At 49.7% G+C, this 16,279-nt stretch overlaps 1 protein-coding gene across 1 annotated transcript in view; it reads left to right on the top strand.

Annotated features, from left to right (window-relative positions):
* LOC106609610 (exocyst complex component 4) overlaps nucleotides 1-16,279 on the top strand; it is an 816,839-nt gene that overhangs the window by 55,099 nt on the left and 745,461 nt on the right. The window lies entirely within an intron of this gene.

Below are 16,279 nucleotides of genomic sequence, written 5' to 3'. Positions count from 1 at the left end.
GCCAGCCCAGGTAGGGAGGGGTGGAGGGATGGAGGGATGGTGGGATGGAGGGGTGCAGGTAGGAGTGCAGGTGGAGGGGGAGGGAAGGCGGGATGCAGGTAGGGGTGAAGGGAAGGCTGGAGGGTGGGATGGAGGGATGGAGGTAGGGGTGGAGGTAGGGGTGGACGGTGGGATGACAGACCATGCCTACTAGAGAGGAGAGAACCTGGCCACAGAGTGACAGCCCAGGTGAGGAGGGAGGGAGGGAGGGAGGGAGGGAGGGAGGGAAAATGTGTTTGGTTATTCAGTGAGAAAAGGTGTGGGTGGAGGAGAAGAAATGATAAGGGGATGGGGTTTGGGGACATTGGCCCTGTTTGAAAATGTGAAAATTAAATGCATCTTTCCTTCCTTGAAGTGACCACTAATCTCACATGACTGGATAGGTGAGAAATATGTGAAACCCTCAATTTTTACCTATCTAATCATGTGGAATTTGTGATTTCTTCAAGAAGGGAAGGAAGGATATATTGTGGGTTTTCAAACAGGGCCTTTGGGTGTATAGTTTTGTCCAACTCACTGGCTAAGGTGAGGTAGGAACAGTGGAGGAGAGGTACTGTGTGGGTCTGAGGTGAGGTAGGAACAGTGGAGGAGAGGTACTGTATGGGTCTGAGGTGAGGTAGGAACAGTGGAGGAGAGGTACTGTATGGGTCTGAGGTGAGGTAGGAACAGTGGAGGAGAGGTACTGTGTGGGTCTGAGGTGAGGTAGGAACAGTGGAGGAGAGGTACTGTTTGGGTCTGAGGTGAGGTAGGAACAGTGTAGGAGAGGTACTGTATGGGTCTGAGGTGAGGTAGGAACAGTGGAGGAGAGGTACTGTGTGGGTCTGAGGTGAGGTAGGAACAGTGGAGGAGAGGTACTGTATGGGTCTGAGGTGAGGTAGGAACAGTGGAGGAGAGGTACTGTTTGGGTCTGAGGTGAGGTAGGAACAGTGGAGGAGAGGTACTGTATGGGTCTGAGGTGAGGTAGGAACAGTGTAGGAGAGGTACTGTATGGGTCTAAGGTGAGGTAGGAACAGTGGAGGAGAGGTACTGTTTGGGTCTGAGGTGAGGTAGGAACAGTGGAGGAGAGGTACTGTGTGGGTCTGAGGTGAGGTAGGAACAGTGGAGGAGAGGTACTGTATGGGTCTGAGGTGAGGTAGGAACAGTGGAGGAGAGGTACTGTGTGGGTCTGAGGTGAGGTAGGAACAGTGGAGGAGAGGTACTGTATGGGTCTGAGGTGAGGTAGGAACAGTGGAGGAGAGGTACTGTATGTGTCTGAGGTGAGGTAGGAACAGTGTAGGAGAGGTACTGTATGGGTCTGAGGTGAGGTAGGAACAGTGGAGGAGAGGTACTGTATGGGTCTGAGGTGAGGTAGGAACAGTGGAGGAGAGGTACTGTATGGGTCTGAGGTGAGGTAGGAACAGTGGAGGAGAGGTACTGTATGGGTCTGAGGTGAGGTAGGAACACTGGAGGAGAGGTACTGTGTGGGTCTGAGGTGAGGTAGGAACAATGGAGGAGAGGTACTGTTTGGGTCTGAGGTGAGGTAGGAACAGTGGAGGAGAGGTACTGTATGGGTCTGAGGTGAGGTAGGAACAGTGGAGGAGAGGTACTGTATGGGTCTGAGGTGAGGTAGGAACAGTGGAGGAGAGGTACTGTATGGGTCTGAGGTGAGGTAGGAACAGTGGAGGAGAGGTACTGTATGGGTCTGAGGTGAGGTAGGAACAGTGGAGGAGAGGTACTGTATGGGTCTGAGGTGAGGTAGGAACAGTGGAGGAGAGGTACTGTATGGGTCTGAGGTGAGGTAGGAACAGTGGAGGAGAGGTACTGTATGGGTCTGAGGTGAGGTAGGAACAGTAGAGGAGAGGTACTGTATGGGTCTGAGGTGAGGTAGGAACAGTGGAGGAGAGGTACTGTATGGGTCTGAGGTGAGGTAGGAACAGTGGAGGAGAGGTACTGTATGGGTCTGAGGTGAGGTAGGAACAGTGGAGGAGAGGTACTGTGTGGGTCTGAGGTGAGGTAGGAACAGTGTAGGAGAGGTACTGTATGGGTCTGAGGTGAGGTAGGAACAGTAGAGGAGAGGTACTGTTTGGGTCTGAGGTGAGGTAGGAACAGTGGAGGAGAGGTACTGTTTGGGTCTGAGGTGAGGAAGGAACAGTGGAGGAGAGGTACTGTATGGGTCTGAGGTGAGGTAGGAACAGTGGAGGAGAGGTACTGTATGGGTCTGAGGTGAGGTAGGAACAGTGGAGGAGAGGTACTGTATGGGTCTGAGGTGAGGAAGGAACAGTAGAGGTGAGGTACTGTATGGGTCTGAGGTGAGGTAGGAACAGTGGAGGAGAGGTACTGTATGGGTCTGAGGTGAGGTAGGAACAGTGGAGGAGAGGTACTGTATGGGTCTGAGGTGAGGTAGGAACAGTGGAGGAGAGGTACTGTATGGGTCTGAGGTGAGGTAGGAACAGTGGAGGAGAGGTACTGTATGGGTCTGAGGTGAGGAAGGAACAGTGGAGGAGAGGTACTGTATGGGTCTGAGGTGAGGTAGGAACAGTGGAGGAGAGGTACTGTATGGGTCTGAGGTGAGGTAGGAACAGTGGAGGAGAGGTACTGTATGGGTCTGAGGTGAGGTAGGAACAGTGGAGGAGAGGTACTGTATGGGTCTGAGGTGAGGTAGGAACAGTGGAGGAGAGGTACTGTATGGGTCTGAGGTGAGGTAGGAACAGTGGAGGAGAGGTACTGTATGGGTCTGAGGTGAGGTAGGAACAGTGGAGGAGAGGTACTGTATGGGTCTGAGGTGAGGTAGGAACAGTGGAGGAGAGGTACTGTATGGGTCTGAGGTGAGGTAGGAACAGTGGAGGAGAGGTACTGTATGGGTCTGAGGTGAGGTAGGAACAGTGGAGGAGAGGTACTGTGTGGGTCTGAGGTGAGGTAGAAACAGTGGAGGAGACGTACTGTTTGGGTCTGAGGTGAGGTAGGAACAGTAGAGGAGAGGTACTGTATGGGTCTGAGGTGAGGTAGGAACAGTGGAGGAGAGGTACTGTATGGGTCTGAGGTGAGGTAGGAACAGTAGAGGAGAGGTACTGTTTGGGTCTGAGGTGAGGTAGGAACAGTGGAGGAGAGGTACTGTATGGGTCTGAGGTGAGGTAGGAACCGTAGAGGAGAGGTACTGTATGGGTCTGAGGTGAGGTAGGAACAGTAGAGGAGAGGTACTGTTTGGGTCTGAGGTGAGGTAGGAACAGTGGAGGAGAGGTACTGTATGGGTCTGAGGTGAGGTAGGAACAGTAGAGGAGAGGTACTGTATGGGTCTGAGGTGAGGTAGGAACAGTGGAGGAGAGGTACTGTATGGGTCTGAGGTGAGGTAGGAACAGTAGAGGAGAGGTACTGTTTGGGTCTGTGTCTCCATCACTAATAAGCAAACAAACCATCAAGCAAGAAGGAGACAAGTTTCACTTGAATCCTGGGCTTCAGCTTTAGACAGAGTGAGTACGACAAGAGTGTTTTGGGAGCGAGTGAACTGCTAGAAAATGATTTTTGATTAGTCTCTATCCTCTCTTCCCTCTCTCTCCGCATCTCATTGTAGGAACCCTAATAAAGCAAACACTTAAGCACACCCTCTCCTCAGCCTCCTCTGTTCTCCCTCTCCTCAGCCTCCTCTGTTCTCCCTCTCCTCAGCCTCCTCTGTTCTCCCTCTCCTCAGTCTCCTCTGTTCTCCCCCTCCTCAGTCTCCTCTGTTCTCCCTCTCCTCAGCCTCCTCTTTTCTCCATCTCCTCAGCCTCCTCTGTTCTCCCTCTCCTCAGCCTCCTCTGTTCTCCCTCTCCTCAGTCTCCTCTGTTCTCCCTCTCCTCAGTCTCCTCTGTTCTCCCTCTCCTCAGCCTCCTCTGTTCTCCCTCTCCTCAGCCTCCTCTGTTCTCCATCTCCTCAGTCTCCTCTGTTCTCCCTCTCCTCAGTCTCCTCTGTTCTCCCTCTCCTCAGTCTCCTCTGTTCTCCCTCTCCTCAGTCTCCTCTGTTCTCCCTCTCCTCACTCTGCTCTCCCTCTCCTCAGTCTCCTCTGTTCTCCCTCTCCTCAGTCTCCTCTGTTCTCCATCTCCTCAGTCTCCTCAGTCTCCTCTGTTCTCCCTCTCCTCAGCCTCCTCTGTTCTCCCTCTCCTCAGCCTCCTCTGTTCTCCCTCTCCTCAGCCTCCTCTGTTCTCCCTCTCCTCTGTTCTCCTCTGTTCTCCCTCTCCTCTGTTCTCCTCTGTTCTCCCTCTCCTCAGTCTCCTCTGTTCTCCCTCTCCCTCAGCCTCCTCTGTTCTCCCTCTCCTCAGCCTCCTCTGTTCTCCCTCTCCTCAGCCTCCTCTGTTCTCCCTCTCCTCTGTTCTCCTCTGTTCTCCCTCTCCTCAGTCTCCTCTGTTCTCTCCCTCCTCAGTCTCCTCTGTTCTCCCTCTCCTCAGCCTCCTCTGTTCTCCCTCTCCTCAGCCTCCTCTGTTCTCCCTCTCCTCAGTCTCCTCTGTTCTCTCCCTCCTCAGTCTCCTCTGTTCTCCCTCTCCTCAGCCTCCTCTGTTCTCCATCTCCTCAGTCTCCTCTGTTCTCCCTCTCCTCAGCCTCCTCTGTTCTCCATCTCCTCAGTCTCCTCTGTTCTCCCTCTCCTCAGCCTCCTCTGTTCTCCCGCTCCTCAGCCTCCTCTGTTCTCCCTCTCCTCAGTCTCCTCTGTTCTCCCTCTCCTCAGTCTCCTCTGTTCTCCCTCTCCTCAGTCTCCTCTGTTCTCCCTCTCCTCAGTCTCCTCTGTTCTCCCTCTCCTCAGTCTCCTCTGTTCTCCCTCTCCTCAGCCTCCTCTGTTCTCCATCTCCTCAGTCTCCTCTGTTCTCCCTCTCCTCTGCTCTCCATCTCCTCAGTCTCCTCTGTTCTCCCTCTCCTCAGTCTCCTCTGTTCTCCATCTCCTCAGTCTCCTCAGTCTCCTCTGTTCTCCCTCTCCTCAGTCTCCTCTGTTCTCCCTCTCCTCAGCCTCCTCTGTTCTCCCTCTCCTCAGTCTCCTCTGTTCTCCATCTCCTCAGTCTCCTCATTCTCCTCTGTTCTCCCTCTCCTCAGTCTCCTCTGTTCTCCATCTCCTCAATCTCCTCTGTTCTCCCTCTCTTCAGTCTCCTCTGTTCTCCCTCTCCTCAGCCTCCTCTGTTCTCCCTCTCCTCAGCCTCCTCTGTTCTCCCTCTCCTCAGCCTCCTCTGTTCTCCATCTCCTCAGTCTCCTCTGTTCTCCCTCTCCTCAGTCTCCTCAGTCTCCTCTGTTCTCCCTCTCCTCAGCCTCCTCTGTTCTCCCTCTCCTCAGCCTCCTCTGTTCTCCCTCTCCTCAGCCTCCTCTGTTCTCCCTCTCCTCAGCCTCCTCTGTTCTCCCTCTCCTCAGCCTCCTCTGTTCTCCCTCTCCTCAGCCTCCTCTGTTCTCCATCTCCTCAGTCTCCTCTGTTCTCCCTCTCCTCAGTCTCCTCTGTTCTCCCTCTCCTCAGTCTCCTCTGTTCTCCCTCTCCTCAGTCTCCTCTGTTCTCCCTCTCCTCAGTCTCCTCTGTTCTCCATCTCCTCAGTCTCCTCAGTCTCCTCTGTTCTCCCTCTCCTCAGTCTCCTCAGTCTCCTCTGTTCTCCATCTCCTCAGTCTCCTCAGTCTCCTCTGTTCTCCCTCTCCTCAGTCTCCTCTGTTCTCCCTCTCCTCAGTCTCCTCTGTTCTCCCTCTCCTCAGCCTCCTCTGTTCTCCCTCTCCTCAGTCTCCTCTGTTCTCCATCTCCTCAGTCTCCTCATTCTCCTCTGTTCTCCCTCTCCTCAGTCTCCTCTGTTCTCCATCTCCTCAGTCTCCTCTGTTCTCCCTCTCCTCAGTCTCCTCTGTTCTCCCTCTCTTCAGTCTCCTCTGTTCTCCCTCTCCTCAGCCTCCTCTGTTCTCCCTCTCCTCAGCCTCCTCTGTTCTCCCTCTCCTCAGCCTCCTCTGTTCTCCCTCTCCTCAGTCTCCTCAGTCTCCTCTGTTCTCCCTCTCCTCAGCCTCCTCTGTTCTCCCTCTCCTCAGCCTCCTCTGTTCTCCCTCTCCTCAGCCTCCTCTGTTCTCCCTCTCCTCAGCCTCCTCTGTTCTCCCTCTCCTCAGCCTCCTCTGTTCTCCATCTCCTCAGTCTCCTCTGTTCTCCCTCTCCTCAGTCTCCTCTGTTCTCCCTCTCCTCAGTCTCCTCTGTTCTCCCTCTCCTCAGTCTCCTCTGTTCTCCATCTCCTCAGTCTCCTCAGTCTCCTCTGTTCTCCCTCTCCTCAGTCTCCTCAGTCTCCTCTGTTCTCCCTCTCCTCAGCCTCCTCTGTTCTCCCTCTCCTCAGCCTCCTCTGTTCTCCCTCTCCTCAGTCTCCTCTGTTCTCCCTCTCCTCAGTCTCCTCTGTTCTCCCTCTCCTCAGTCTCCTCTGTTCTCCCTCTCCTCAGTCTCCTCTGTTCTCCCTCTCCTCAGTCTCCTCTGTTCTCCCTCTCCTCTGTTCTCCTCTGTTCTCCCTCTCCTCTGTTCTCCTCTGTTCTCCCTCTCCTCTGTTCTCCTCTGTTCTGCCTCTCCTCAGTCTCCTCTGTTCTCCATCTCCTCAGTCTCCTCAGTCTCCTCTGTTCTCCCGCTCCTCAGCCTCCTCTGTTCTCAGCCTCCTCTGTTCTCCCTCTCCTCAGCCTCCTCTGTTCTCCCTCTCCTCAGTCTCCTCTGTTCTCCCTCTCCTCAGTCTCCTCTGTTCTCCCTCTCCTCAGCCTCCTCTGTTCTCAGCCTCCTCTGTTCTCCCTCTCCTCAGTCTCCTCTGTTCTCCCTCTCCTCAGCCTCCTCTGTTCTCCCTCTCCTCTGTTCTCCTCTGTTCTCCCTCTCCTCAGTCTCCTCTGTTCTCCCTCTCCTCAGTCTCCTCTGTTCTCCCTCTCCTCAGTCTCCTCTGTTCTCCATCTCCTCAGTCTCCTCTGTTCTCCCTCTCCTCAGTCTCCTCTGTTCTCCATCTCCTCAGTCTCCTCTGTTCTCCCTCTCCTCAGTCTCCTCTGTTCTCCCTCTCCTCAGTCTCCTCTGTTCTCCCTCTCCTCAGTCTCCTCTGTTCTCCATCTCCTCAGTCTCCTCTGTTCTCCCTCTCCTCAGTCTCCTCTGTTCTCCCTCTCCTCAGTCTCCTCTGTTCTCCATCTCCTCAGTCTCCTCTGTTCTCCCTCTCCTCAGTCTCCTCTGTTCTCCCTCTCCTCAGTCTCCTCTGTTCTCCATCTCCTCAGTCTCCTCTGTTCTCCCTCTCCTCAGTCTCCTCTGTTCTCCCTCTCCTCAGCCTCCTCTGTTCTCCCTCTCCTCTGTTCTCCTCTGTTCTCCCTCTCCTCAGTCTCCTCTGTTCTCCCTCTCCTCAGTCTCCTCTGTTCTCCCTCTCCTCAGTCTCCTCTGTTCTCCATCTCCTCAGTCTCCTCTGTTCTCCCTCTCCTCAGTCTCCTCTGTTCTCCCTCTCCTCAGCCTCCTCTGTTCTCAGCCTCCTCTGTTCTCCCTCTCCTCAGTCTCCTCTGTTCTCCCTCTCCTCAGCCTCCTCTGTTCTCCCTCTCCTCAGCCTCCTCTGTTCTCCCTCTCCTCTGTTCTCCTCTGTTCTCCATCTCCTCAGTCCGTTCATTGCTAGCTGTTTTACTGTTTTCTCCTCCACCTCTATTGTACCCCATTGGATCAATTCCTGCTGTTTCCCCGCACGTTTTTCATAACTCCCTCATTTAAGGAAATGGAGTAATCCAGAAAGCCAAGACCCAGCCTCTGCTTTTCCCCTCAGCATTCATTCACTCCGCAGAAAAAAAACAGGAAATCACAAGATACTGGAAGAGAAGGGACATAATGACGGCACTTAAGAAAGCACTTACCTTCAGCTGAGATCAACACTTGTTTTTTTTGGACGCCGTCTGTTTTCACGGTGTCTGTGTGTGTAACTTGTGCCCTCTAATCCTAGCCGTTCTCCACGTTTCAGGAGGTGGTCGTTGGTTCACCTGTCCTGAAGCATTGTGACTACTGGGTTTACGTTAGTGCTGAGGCCTTGGCTGCATTTCATTCCAGAAAGGTTATCTCCCTCTTCTCTTTCCTAGTTGCTTACTCCCCTTCACGGATCTGACACGACTGGATAGGTGAAGGCAATATGGAGGAAACTAGGTAGAGTGTCAATATGGAGGAAACTAGGTAGAGTGTCAATATGGAGGAAACTAGGTCGTTTTAACTAACACCAACCCAGTTAGTCAATATGGAGGAAACTAGGTAGTGTCAATATGGAGGAAACTAGGTCGTTTTAACTAACACCAACCCAGTTAGTCAATATGGAGGAAACTAGGTAGTGTCAATATGGAGGAAACTAGGTCGTTTTAACTAACACCTACCCAGTTAGTCAATATGGAGGAAACTAGGTAGTTTTAACTAACACCTACCCAGTTAGTCAATATGGAGGAAACTAGGTAGTTTTAACTAACACCTACCCAGTTAGTCAATATGGAGGAAACTAGGTAGTTTTAACTAACACCAACCCAGTTAGTCAATATGGAGGAAACTAGGTAGAGTTTTAACACCTACCCAGTTAGTCAATATGGAGGAAACTAGGTAGAGTTTTACCTAACACCTACCCAGTTAGTCAATATAGAGGAAACTAGGTAGTTTTAGCTAACACCTACCCAGTTAGTCAATATAGAGGAAACTAGGTAGAGTTTTAACACCTACCCAGTTAGTCAATATGGAGGAAACTAGGTAGTTTTATCTAACACCTACCCAGTTAGTCAATATGGAGGAAACTAGGTAGTTTTAGCTAACACCTACCCAGTTAGTCAATATAGAGGAAACTAGGTAGAGTTTTAACACCTACCCAGTTAGTCAATATGGAGGAAACTAGGTAGTTTTATCTAACACCTACCCAGTTAGTCAATATGGAGGAAACTAGGTAGTTTTAGCTAACACCTACCCAGTTAGTCAATATAGAGGAAACTAGGTAGAGTTTTAGGCAACACCTACCCAGTTAGTCAATATAGAGGAAACTAGGTAGTTTTATCTAACACCTACCCAGTTAGTCAATATAGAGGAAACTAGGTAGAGTTTTAACACCTACCCAGTTAGTCAATATGGAGGAAACTAGGTAGAGTTTTAACACCTACCCAGTTAGTCAATATGGAGGAAACTAGGTAGAGTTTTAACACCTACCCAGTTAGTCAATATGGAGGAAACTAGGTAGTTTTAACTAACACCTACCCAGTTAGTCAATATGGAGGAAACTAGGTAGAGTTTTAACACCTACCCAGTTAGTCAATATAGAGGAAACTAGGTCGTTTTAGCTAACACCTACCCAGTTAGTCAATATGGAGGAAACTAGGTAGAGTTTTAACTAACACCTACCCAGTTAGTCAATATAGAGGAAACTAGGTAGTTTTAGCTAACACCTACCCAGTTAGTCAATATAGAGGAAACTAGGTAGAGTTTTAACATCTACCCAGTTAGTCAATATGGAGGAAACTAGGTAGAGTTTTAACTAACACCTACCCAGTTAGTCAATATAGAGGAAACTAGGTAGTTTTAACTAACACCTACCCAGTTAGTCAATATAGAGGAAACTAGGTAGTTTTATCTAACACCAACCCAGTTAGTCAATATAGAGGAAACTAGGTAGTTTTATCTAACACCTACCCAGTTAGTCAATATAGAGGAAACTAGGTAGAGTTTTAACACCTACCCAGTTAGTCAATATGGAGGAAACTAGGTAGAGTTTTAACTAACACCTACCCAGTTAGTCAATATGGAGGAAACTAGGTAGTTTTAACTAACACCTACCCAGTTAGTCAATATAGAGGAAACTAGGTAGAGTTTTAACACCCAGTTAGTCAATATTGAGGAAACTAGGTAGAGTTTATCTAACACCTACCCAGTTAGTCAATATGGAGGAAACTAGGTAGAGTTTTAACACCTACCCAGTTAGTCAATATGGAGGAAACTAGGTAGAGTTTTAACACCTACCCAGTTAGTCAATATGGAGGAAACTAGGTAGAGTTTTAACACCTACCCAGTTAGTCAATATTGAGGAAACTAGGTAGAGTTTTAACACCAACCCAGTTAGTCAGTATGGAGGAAACTAGGTAGAGTTTTAACACCTACCCAGTTAGTATCTGATCTGTTAAGGGGAGTGAACAAGGGCAAAAGGGAAGGGACAAGTTTTTTGGACGTTATGCAACACCAGGGATAGTCAGACGTCTAATCAGACAGCCAATCAGGTGTTAAACACAGTAGAGGCAGGACATTTGGGACAACACCTGCCATCGACCATGGAAAAACAGACACACTGCTGCTTTAAACATAAACATGCCAAGACACACACACACACACACACACACACACACACACACACACACACACACACACACATACAGACACACATAGACACACACACACACACATACAGACACACACACACACACACACACACACACACACACACACACACACACATACAGACACACATAGACACACACACACACACACACACACACACACACACACACACACACACACACAGACACCATTGATGTTGTAGCATTTAAAAGAGACTGTGTTGTTATTCTGTCAGAGATGTTGGGTCAGGCCTTGGCTCCCATCGTGTGCTGAATCTGATCTGACTCCAGTATAGGACAACACAGTGCAGCTTGTTTTCAACCCCACCTTCTCCATATCCTTTTTACATTAGTGTGTGTATGTACGTGTGTTTGTGCGCACACACACAAGTTCAAGCCGAGGCCCGTTGCTATGGAAACCCCTATAGAAGAAGTGTAGCAAGGTGTTCTGTCTGGCATAATGAGCAACACATAGATGGTGCTGTTCAGTAGACAATGCCCAGCGTATTGCACAGCATCTCTAAAGGGTTCCTGTAAAACATCCTCACTGTGCAGTCCTTTGATTTGAATACTGATCTAGAGCCTATTTCCTGTGCTTTGTCTCTTCTTCTAATCTAATAGTAGAGGAATTTGGTTGACATGGTGATATGGGGGCAGTAAGATAGCTACCCAGATGGTGTCACAGACATATTGGATTGTCATATTGAAGATCTGTTGGTGTTTATCCTGGTTAGACTTGCAACATTCTGATAACTTTCCCCAAATTCCCAGGTTTTCTAGAAATCCGGGTTAGAAGCCTGGGAATGTTGCTACCCTGGTACATACAGTATGTCTGATGATGCAGCTAGCCAGGTTATGGACTATGGCTGATCATATAGCCAGTTTATTTCATATAGCCAGTGTTGTGTGTGTCGGGGTGATGACCTGGCACAGTCACTTAGCGTAATGGTTCCTGTGAAGACACTCCAGGCGACAATAAATACCATTCTCCTGGGTGAGTTAGGGTCCCAGCTAGCCCACCTCACACACACACATTCACTCAACACACACATGTATTAATACACAGACTAATTCACACTTAAACACATACACACACACACCCTGAATGACCTCTTGACCGCAGTGCGTGATCCCTCCTCGCTCCGGAGACCCTCTCTCTGCCGTCCATCACCTGGGTGTCTGTGTCTTCCATCCTTCAGGGAATTGAGAAGATCTATTAGAATGGCCTGCTGTGTGAGAAAACGAGGGGAATGGGGCTCTCTCTCTCTCTGCTCTGTAAAACCAGAGATTCATCACATGGAACGAGGGATGAGGGAAGAGAACAGGTGAAAGGTCAGAACCTGGTGGGGGGGCTGTGTGTGTGTGTGTGTGTATGTGTGTGTGAGCAAGTGTGTGTGTGTGGAACAGAGATCCCATTGTATCTCCTCACCACATAAGATGGACCCCTCATGCTCACTGAGGTATGTCTCATTGTGATTTGTACCTGTCCCTAACCATTAATAACATACACCCTCCCTGTCTGTCTGTCTGTCTGTCTGTCTGTCTGTCTGTCTGTCTGTCTGTCTGTCTGTCTGTCTGTCTGTCTGTCTGTCCCTAACCATTAATAACATACACCCTCCCTGTCTGTCTGTCTGTCTGTCTGTCTGTCTGTCTGTCTGTCTGTCTGTCCCTAACCATTCATAACATACTCCCTGTCTGTCTGTCTGTCTGTCCCTAACCATTCATAACATACTCTCTGTCTGTCTGTCTGTCTGTCTGTCTGTCTGTCTGTCTGTCTGTCTGTCTGTCTGTCTGTCTGTCTGTCTGTCTGTCTGTCTGTCTGTCTGTCCCTAACCATTCATAACATACTCTCTGTCTGTCTGTCTGTCTGTCTGTCTGTCTGTCTGTCTGTCTGTCTGTCTGTCTGTCTGTCTGTCTGTCCCTAACCATTCATAACATACTCCCTGTCTGTCTGTCTGTCCCTAACCATTCATAACATACTCCCTGTCTGTCTGTCTGTCTGTCTGTCTGTCTGTCTGTCTGTCTGTCTGTCTGTCTGTCTGTCTGTCTGTCTGTCCCTAACCATTCATAACATACTCCCTCCCTGTCTGTCTGTCTGTCTGTCTGTCCCTAACCATTCATAACATCCTCCCTGTCTGTCTGTCCCTAACCATTCATAACATACTCCCTCCCTGTCTGTCTGTCTGTCTATCCCTAACCATTCATAACATACTCCCTCCCTGTCTGTCTGTCTGTCTGTCCCTAACCATTCATAACATACTCCCTCCCTGTCTGTCTGTCTGTCCCTAACCATTCATAACATACTCCCTCCCTGTCTGTCTATCCCTAACCATTCATAACATACTCCCTCCCTGTCTGTCTGTCTGTCTGTCCCTAACCATTCATAACATACTCCCTCCCTCCCTGTCTGTCTCCCTAACCATTCATAACATACTCCCTCCCTGTCTGTCTATCCCTAACCATTCATAACATACTCCCTCCCTGTCTGTCTGTCTGTCTGTCCCTAACCATTCATAACATACTCCCTCCCTCCCTGTCTCTGTCCCTAACCATTCATAACATACACCCTCCCTGTCTATCCCTAACCATTCATAACATACACCCTCCCTGTCTGTCTGTCCCTAACCATTCATAACATACTCCCTCCCTGTCTGTCTGTCCCTAACCATTCATAACATACTCCCTCCCTGTCTGTCTGTCCCTAACCATTCATAACATACTCCCTCCCTGTCTGTCTGTCCCTAACCATTCATAACATACTCCCTCCCTGTCTGTCTGTCCCTAACCATTCATAACATACTCCCTCCCTGTCTGTCTGTCCCTAACCATTCATAACATACTCCCTCCCTGTCTGTCTGTCTCCCTAACCATTCATAACATACTCCCTCCCTCCCTGTCTGTCTGTCCCTAACCATTCATAACATACACCCTCCCTGTCTGTCTGTCTGTCTGTCCCTAACCATTCATAACATACTCCCTCCCTGTCTGTCTGTCTCCCTAACCATTCATAACATACTCCCTCCCTCCCTGTCTGTCTGTCCCTAACCATTCATAACATACTCCCTCCCTGTCTGTCTGTCTGTCTGTCCCTAACCATTCATAACATACTCCCTCCCTGTCTGTCTATCCCTAACCATTCATAACATACTCCCTCCCTGTCTGTCTGTCCCTAACCATTCATAACATACTCCCTCCCTGTCTGTCTGTCTGTCTGTCCCTAACCATTCATAACATACTCCCTCCCTCCCTGTCTGTCTGTTCCTAACCATTCATAACATACTCCCTCCCTCCCTGTCTGTCTGTCCCTAACCATTCATAACATACTCCCTCCCTCCCTGTCTGTCTGTCCCTAACCATTCATAACATACACCCTCCCTGTCTGTCTGTCCCTAACCATTCATAACATACTCCCTCCCTCCCTGTCTGTCTGTCCCTAACCATTCATAACATACTCCCTCCCTCCCTGTCTGTCTGTCCCTAACCATTCATAACATACTCCCTCCCTGTCTGTCTGTCCCTAACCATTCATAACATACACCCTCCCTGTCTATCCCTAACCATTCATAACATACACCCTCCCTGTCTGTCTGTCTGTCTGTCCCTAACCATTCATAACATACTCCCTCCCTGTCTGTCTATCCCTAACCATTCATAACATACTCCCTCCCTGTCTGTCTGTCCCTAACCATTCATAACATACTCCCTCCCTCCCTGTCTGTCTGTCTGTCTGTCCCTAACAATTCATAACATCCTCCCTCCCTCCCTCCCTCCCTCCCTCCGTCCCTCCCTCCCTCCCTCCCTCCCTCCGTCCGTCCGTCCGTCCCGTCCGTCTGTCCCTAACCATTCATAACATACACTCCATCTGTCTGTCCCTAACCATTCATAACATACTCCCTCCCTGTCTGTCTGTCTGTCTGTCCCTAACCATTCATAACATACTCCCTCCCTGTCTGTCTGTCCCTAACCATTCATAACATACTCCCTCCCTGTCTGTCTGTCCCTAACCATTCATAACATACTCCCTCCCTCCCTGTCTGTCTGTCCCTAACCATTCATAACATACTCCCTCCCTGTCTGTCTGTCCCTAACCATTCATAACATACTCCCTCCCTCCCTGTCTGTCTCCCTAACCATTCATAACATACTCCCTCCCTCCCTGTCTGTCTGTCCCTAACCATTCATAACATACTCCCTCCCTGTCTGTCTGTCCCTAACCATTCATAACATACTCCCTCCCTGTCTGTCTGTCCCTAACCATTCATAACATACTCCCTCCCTGTCTGTCTGTCCCTAACCATTCATAACATACTCCCTCCCTGTCTGTCTATCCCTAACCATTCATAACATACTCCCTCCCTGTCTGTCTATCCCTAACCATTCATAACATACTCCCTCCCTGTCTGTCTGTCCCTAACCATTCATAACATACTCCCTCCCTGTCTGTCTGTCCCTAACCATTCATAACATACTCCCTCCCTGTCTGTCTGTCCCTAACCATTCATAACATACTCCCTCCCTGTCTGTCTGTCCCTAACCATTCATAACATACTCCCTCCCTGTCTGTCTGTCCCTAACCATTCATAACATACTCCCTCCCTGTCTGTCTGTCCCTAACCATTCATAACATACTCCCTCCCTGTCTGTCTGTCCCTAACCATTCATAACATACTCCCTCCCTGTCTGTCTGTCCCTAACCATTCATAACATACTCCCTCCCTGTCTGTCTGTCCCTAACCATTCATAACATACTCCCTCCCTCCCTGTCTGTCTGTCCCTAACCATTCATAACATACTCCCTCCCTGTCTGTCTGTCTCCCTAACCATTCATAACATACTCCCTCCCTCCCTGTCTGTCTGTCCCTAACCATTCATAACATACTCCCTCCCTGTCTGTCTGTCTGTCTGTCTCCCTAACCATTCATAACATACTCCCTCCCTGTCTGTCTGTCCCTAACCATTCATAACATACTCCCTCCCTGTCTGTCTATCCCTAACCATTCATAACATGTCTGTCTGTCTGTCTGTCTGTCTGTCTGTCTGTCTGTCTGTCTGTCTGTCTGTCTGTCCCTAACCATTCATAACATACTCTCTGTCTGTCTGTCTGTCTGTCTGTCTGTCTGTCTGTCTGTCTGTCTGTCTGTCTGTCCCTAACCATTCATAACATACTCCCATTCATAACATCCTCCCTCCCTCCCTCCCTCCCTCCCTCCCTCCCTCCCTCCTCCCTCCCTCCCTGTCTGTCTGTCTGTCTGTCTGTCTGTCTGTCTGTCTGTCTGTCTGTCTGTCTGTCTGTCTGTCTGTCTGTCTGTCTGTCTGTCTGTCTGTCTGTCTGTCTGTCTGTCTGTCTGTCTATCTGTCCCTAACCATTCGTAACATCACCCTCCCTGTCTGTCTGTCTGTCTGTCCCTAACCATTCATAACATACTCCCTCCCTGTCTGTCTGTCCCTAACAATTCATAACATACACCCTCCCTCCCTCCCTCCCTCCGTCCGTCCGTCCGTCCGTCTGTCCCTAACCATTCATAACATACACTCCATCTGTCTGTCCCTAACCATTCATAACATACACCCTCCCTCCCTCCCTCCGTCCGTCTGTCTGTCTCCCTAACCATTCATAACATACTCCCTGTCTGTCTGTCTGTCCCTAACCATTCATAACATACTCCCTCCCTGTCTGTCTATCCCTAACCATTCATAACATGTCTGCCTGTCTGCCTGTCTGCCTGTCTGCCTGTCTGTCTGTCTGTCTGTCTGTCTGTCTGTCTGTCTGTCTGTCTGTCTGTCTGTCTGTCTGTCTGTCTGTCTCCCTAACCATTCATAACATACACCCTCCCTGTCTACCAGTCTAGTGATGAACTACCAACCAAACACCCTCCATCCATCTCTCTCTCTCTCTTTCTCACATCCTTCATTTTCCCCCACCCAATATTCTTTTCATGTAACATTCATCTAAAGTTTAAAA

Source organism: Salmo salar, chromosome ssa17 (genome assembly GCF_905237065.1).
Source record: "Salmo salar chromosome ssa17, Ssal_v3.1, whole genome shotgun sequence".
Classification (NCBI taxonomy): Eukaryota; Metazoa; Chordata; class Actinopteri; order Salmoniformes; family Salmonidae; genus Salmo; species Salmo salar.
The sequence above is the reverse complement of the archived record's forward strand: the minus strand, read 5'-3'. Positions and strand labels throughout refer to the sequence as shown.